Here is a 6996-nt window from a genome sequence, read left to right on the forward strand (position 1 = left end):
GGAAAGCCAAGGATCTAGACATATCCAGGCCTCCAGCCTTGATAATTCTGCTCAGCTGAATGGAGGGACTCCTCCACCACCTGCTTTGCATCTCCAGCCAGCCCTGGCAATGAGCAGTAGCAACTTTACCCTTGAAGTTCGGGCCCCAAAGAAATAACAGTGAATATATTTGGGCATTCACTACAAATCATAGCAAAAAAATTATTGAATGCGCACAATCAAAAATATCTTCCTCGCCTCTTTCTTTTCATGGCAGTAATGTTGACTATTGTGGATGGGTCACTTGTGAAATGTCCTCCTTGTGGCTGGACAGAACTTAACTACAAACACAGTGATCTTTCTCAATGTCTGTAAAACGCCTTCCCCCAATCTGAGACTTCCTTTGTCAAGTTTCAATCAATAATGAGTGTTTATAACTGAATGATAAACTCCTTCTAGCTCGGGATCTGTAGTAAAAATACTAGGAGTCCCTTATGACTGCAACTGCAGGGAATCTCAATGAGAAACTCTGGAGGGAGTTGTATACATTCAACACTCCTTGGCTTGTCATCAGGTTTGCCATGATGCAGGGCCTGGAGAGTGGGGACCAAAAGGGAGATAAAAAACAAATAGGAACTGTGGGGAGATTCTTGGGTATCAGAGATTCCCCAGGGCAGAAAACAAACAGAAGATGCAAATTCTGTTTCTTTCATTCTCTAATAAAAATGCTTAGCACATACCAATCCCTTTTATCTTCAAAGCAAAGCATTTACTCATTAGTTTGCATAACACCCTTACGGCAGCTAGTGGTGTTTTCTCCACTGGGATGCTGGGGTAGAGATGACTCAGGATTTCTCTCAACTGGAACACAAGGTTACAAGTTTCTTATTTTTCTTGATTCACACCACAAGAAAGAACCCATTCCTCCTGCCCCTTCCCCTGCATAATGCTGTAAAAGTAAATGACACTATCCAGCGGACTAGTGGTGACATAAGATTCCCTTTGATGGCCCCACATCCAGCAGGTGAATTTCTCATGGCTTCCTCCTGGGAGGAATGAGAGTATTTTGACCTGCAGAGTGAGAATAACTGTCTAGTCAGCTAATGGTCAACTGCAGAGCTCCCTAAAATAAGTGTCACAATACTTCAGTCTGTTAGTTTGGTTTGAGCTTTTCAGTGGGAGGTAGCTTTTAAAAACTAATACCCGCTAAAGTCCCAGTGTACATACTTAATGTACTTTATAAGATAACAATAGAGAAATGTGAATAGGCCTTTTAGGGTACCTGGCTGGCTCAGTCTATGTGTTTATATGATAAAAAGCACCAGAGTATTATTTACATACTTAGTTGGGGTTTATCCTTTTTAGACAAGTCTGGACTGCTACCTGTTATACTTGGCTCGTGATGGTTTAAATAAGAATTTATAGACCCTAAGCCATCTGCAATATGTCCCAGTTCTTCAAGGCCAATGTAAATGCAATGAGGAGGAAAAAAACACACAATGAAAAGGTTAACACGTTTTTCCCCTTGGCACATTTTATAATTGACTCTCTAGAGGTTTAGAGTAAAGATTTGAAGCAGATCAAGCTCATGTGCTCTCTCACATCCTCACAGATCATCACAGCAGTTTGCATAGCGCACACACCAGGAGTGACTTTCTTAAGTTTCATTTCATTTTAACTTGTTGAGAATACGTGCCCTCCAGGACACTGCAGAGAACTGGCTTCGTATCTCAATGTGAAAGCAGGCCGGTGTGATTTATATCACTACCTTTATCAGGAATGAGCATTAATTCAAGGTTCCTTTTTGGGGAAAGCAAGAAAGGGTAGAAAATAAACCAGCTTCCCATTTTGTGCAAGGTGCCTCTGATTTCCAAAAGGCAAGGGAATTTACTAGCATATCATTTGTTTTAACAGACACTTTGGAAAGCAAGGAGAGGAGCTATCTCACTGCTGTGAGAGTCACAGGCGTAGGAGCCTTCTCCTGCCCCTTGGGCCCTATCAGTATTAAAGAAAGAAATTTGAAATTAAAATATATCTGGAAACTCTAGCCTACGTTTTTGCATGAATGACAGATCCTTCCTGCCCTCAGCTCACCACATTTCTCCAGTCTTGAAAACTGAAGCTTCCGTCTTAACAGCAAAGAGTTGGAAAGACATTTGTGGTCTGGTGGTTACAGCAAAGGGATGGGAGGTAGGAGGGCTGTTGGTTCAAATCTGGGCCAAGTTTTTCATTTGCTGTGGGCTCTGTTCAGCTAGGGGCTGAGCCCCCAAGAATCCCATTGACTTTGCAATCCCATGCCTTTATGTAATCTGAGGGGGGTCCAGTTTCTTGTTCCTCAGCAAACCTGGGTAAAAGAAAGATGCTGATTCTCAGCTAGAGATGGCTGGCAGCATCAGAGAGGTTACACTACACTGGTCAAATCTCCTTCCTCCATGATCTCTGGAATCCCAAGTTTATTTTCATTGTCACAATAACCCCTGCTGACGATGGAGGAGCTGAGATGCTCAGTCCTACTCTGTCGCACTTGACACCTCCAAAAAGCCTCTGATTCCTCATTAGAATTTAGAGAGTAGTTCTCATTTTACTGCAGTCTGGGGCTTGGATTCTTGCAGTCAGTGGCAACTCCAGTTGTCTTCAGTTTTTGCCCACACCCAGCACAGGGAGGGGAATAACAATCTGGAAAGTGGCTGTTTTAGGCCTGAACTCCACTACGCGTTCAAACCGATTTTAGCAGCGTTAAACCGATTTAACGCTGTACCCGTCCACACAACAAGGCCCTTTATATCGATATAAAGGGCTCTTTAAATCGGTTTCTGTACTCCTCCCCAACAAGAGGAGTAGCGCTAAAATCAGTATTACCATATCGGATTAGGGTTAGTGTGGCCGCAAATAGACGGTATTGGCCTCTGGATGGTATCCCACAGTGCTCCACTGTGACCACTCTGGACAGCAATCTGAACTCAGATGCGTGGCCAGGTAACCAGGAAAAGCCCCGCGAACTTTTGAATTTCATTTCCTGTTTGCCCAGCGTGGAGCTCTGATCAGCACGGGTGGCGATGCAGTCCCAAGTCCAAAAAGAGCTCCAGCATGGACTGTATGGGAGATACTGGATCTGACCGCTGTATGGGGAGACAAATCTGTTCTATCAGAGCTCCGTTATAGAAGACGAAATGCCAAAGCATTTAAAAAAAAAATCTCCAGGCTATGATACAGAGTCCACAGCACAGCGCTGCGTGACAAGCGTAACGGAAAGTCAAATGGACGCTCATGGAGGGAGGGAGGGGGTACCGAGGACTCCAGCTATCCCACAGTCCCAGCAGTCTCCAAAAATTATTTGCATTCTTGGCTGAGCTCCCAGTGCCTGTAGGGTCAAACACATTGTCCGGGGTGGTTCAGGGTCTATCGTGTCATTTTACCCTCCCTCCCCCTCCGTGATAGAAAAGGGGAAAAATCATTTCTTGACTTTTTTATATGTCACCCTATGTATACTGCATGCTGCTAGTAGACACGATGCTGCAGCAGTAAACAGTAGCATCCTCTCTCCACCACTCCCCGGTGGCAGATGGTACAGTGCAGAAGGACTGATAGCCATCTTCGTCACGAGCCCGTGAGTGCTCCTGGCTGGCGTCAGGTGAGGCCGGCCGGGGGCGCCTGGATAAAAATAGGAATGATTCCCGGTCATTCCCAGTAGATGGTACAGAACGGCTGGTAACTGTCCTCATCATAGCAACTGGGGCTGAGCTCCATCAGCCCCCTCCTTTCATGTGTAAAGAAAAGATTCTGTACTGCCTGGACTATTATAGAAGCGGGATGCTGAGCTCCTCTCCCCCACACCGCTTAATGTCCTGCCTGGACTATCATAGCAGCTGGAGGCTGCCTCCCCCTCATTTTATCTCACTAACAAGTCAGTGTTTCTTATTCCTGCATTCTTTATTATTTCATCACACAAATAGGGGGTGCACTGCCACGGTAGCCCAGGAAGGTTGGGGGAGGAGGGAAGCAACGGGTGGGGTTGTTGCAGGGGCACTCGCCGTGAATGGCAAGCAGCTCATCATTTCTGCGGGATCTGACACGGAGCGGCTGTGCTCTCTGGTTCTCTGGTACACTGGTTCTCTAGTACACTTGCCCCATATTCTAGGCAGGACTGACTATTTTTAGATACCATAAAGGAGGGATTGACTCAGGGAGTCATTCCCATTTTTGTCTTTGCACCCCCGGCCGACCTCAGCCAGGGGCACCCATGACAGCAGCAGATGGTACAGAATGACAGATAACCGTCATCTCATTGCCAATTTACAGTGGCACAGCAGACGGTACAGAAAGACTGATAACCATCTCTGCTATCATGCAAAGGCAAATGAATGCTGCTGTGTAGCACTGCGGTACCGCGTCTGTTAGCAACATCCAGTAGATGTACGGTGCCAGTAAAAAACAAGCTGAACGGGCTCCATGGTTGCTGTGCTATGGCGTCTGCCATGGCAATCCAGGGAAAAAGGGCGCGAAATGATTGTCTGCCGTTGCTTTCCCGGAGAAAGGAATGACTGACGACATTTACCTAGAACCACCCACGACAATGATTTTTGCCCCATCAGCCACTGGGATCTCCATCCAGAATTCCAAGGGGCAGGGGAGACTGTGGGAACTATGGGATAGCTATGGAATAGCTACCCACAGTGCAATGCTCCAGAAATCGACACTAGCCTCGGACCACGGACACACACCGCCGAATTATTGTGCTTAGTTTGGCCGCGTGCACTCGACTTTATACAATCTGTTTTACAAAACCGGTTTTGTGTAAAATCAGAATAATCCCATAGTGTAGACGTACCCTTATTCCAAGGCTAGATCCACAGCACTGCTAGCTCTGAGTGGGGGGAGGAGAGATTAAACATGTTCATCAGAAGTGGTATAAATGTAGCCAGCACAACCGCAGTAACATTATGCCAATATGTGGCTTGCTGCTGAGTACAAAGGCACAGATTGCGCATCCAGTCTATTCCCTGGGCTAGAACATTCTCATTATTAATGAGTGTCCTCTTCCAAGCTTAGAAACCTAGGTAATGGGTGCATTATAAATAGCTTGGCTAGATAGGTAGGTTACAAAAGTGCATTCATTCCATATCATCACGCAGCTCTTGTCCCTTTCCAGACTTTAGTACAAGATTAAGAAGAACCAGTTGCACCACTTTGTGAGAGTGACTGAGCGGCGTGGTGGCTCCAAGCACAGCCGCTGCCAGTCTGCCCAGAGAGAGGAAATAAGATGGAGCCTGGGCCATCAATAAAGAAAGGTAAAATAACTTCATGTTTGCTCAGCGGCTGTAGTAACCATAAGCCAGCTGTGAAAACACCTCGAAGCATGCTAAAAATCCAAACCTTACTGTGGTCCTGGGTCCAGGGCCATTATAATAAGGGTTGTTTTCTGCTCCTTGAACTGGTGGTAATTTTTTTTTAGATTCGGAAAGAAAAATGTTCTCAGGGCACATAAAGATATTGGTGAAGATAAATTACAAAGGCCACCAGCCAAATTCAAGCTACTGTGGGGAAAGCATCATAAATTGCCCCAGCAGTCATGTCCATTCTGAAAGCTGTGTTAATATGCACCTGTTCATTGCTTCAGACTGACCCATTCCATGTAATATTCTGCTAGGAATAAGAACAGTCCTTACAGAGGCCTATGCACATTAACCATTATGCACTCATGTCCCAATTCAGCAAAGCACTTCATCACGTCTACTTCCATTTCTGTTCAACAAAGCATGTAAGCATATGCTTAACTTTAATGGGAATCTTATACTCGCAGGCTTTATATATCCAGAGTTTTGTTCCACTGTGCGATTCATTGATGATAATATTAGCAGAGTGGTCTCTCATCAGCTTTTCAAAGGAGAATGAGCTGGGGTGACTGACTTACACTGTGCATTTCTGCTGCTTCCTTTCTGGTGCGTGTGAGTGCACAGCGCCTGCTACTCTTCAAACCAATCATTGCATTTTCAAAGCATATTTCTTTGAAAATATGTATTTTGAGGGCAGGGATAGACAGATTATTTTGATCCATTGACTCCTGGGTACGGATTAGTCATTGGGACCTCTGATCACACTGCACATCTGTACAGTGTGTCTTTCTTTGCTGCCCTGTAACAACTAGCAACTGCCCCAAACAGCTGACTGATTACCCAAACAAACTCAGCTAAATACTGCCATCTGTAAGTGGTCCACTATTTCTGTAATTGCTCAAAGTATGTCCTTCCTGCCCTGCATGGTGTCTATTAGGGATTGTTACCATCTGGATTATTGGTACAATAGATTCTTTGGACTTAAAGGAACATTATCCAGGATAAACAGTGAATCCGGCCTTATGCATTTAAAAAAGAATCATTACCTGTGTTATATTTAATCCTTAGATTACCAAATCTAAAAGGGCTTAAATCAGGAGGCAACATGGCCCAATAGAGAAGGAACAGCAAGGAGAGTCAGGAGCCAGGGATCCTATTCCTGGCATGGTGTGCGACTTCCATTGGATACCTCATTTTACCCCTCTGGGTATGTTTACATTGCAATAAAAAGTTTGCAGACCAAGGCTGAGCCCAGGTCAATTGACTCGGGCTTGTAGGGCTCTGGCTGTGGGGCTAAAAATTGCAGTGGAGATGTTTGGGCTCTGAGACTCACCTTCCACATGGGGTTTGAGAGCCCTGGCTCTAGTCCTAAACCAAGCTCAAATGTCTATGCTGCAATTTTTAGCCCAGCAGCTCGAGCCCTATGAGCCAAGTCAGCTGATCCGAGCCAGCTGCAGCCATGCCAAAGATCTTTTATTGCAGTGTAGATGTACCCTCTATGTCTCCATTTGACCATCTGTAAAATAGGGATAATGATACTTAACCTCTATTGTGAAAGGTTTAATAATCAATGGATGAAAAATCCTACATACAGTAAGTTCGGTCATTGACTTCAGTGGAGCCAGGACTTTGCCCTAAATGCTTAAATGTGGCTAAAATAATTTGTCAATGTTACTACTCACCA

Source organism: Gopherus flavomarginatus, chromosome 11 (assembly GCF_025201925.1).
Source record: "Gopherus flavomarginatus isolate rGopFla2 chromosome 11, rGopFla2.mat.asm, whole genome shotgun sequence".
In the NCBI taxonomy this organism is placed as follows: domain Eukaryota; kingdom Metazoa; phylum Chordata; order Testudines; family Testudinidae; genus Gopherus; species Gopherus flavomarginatus.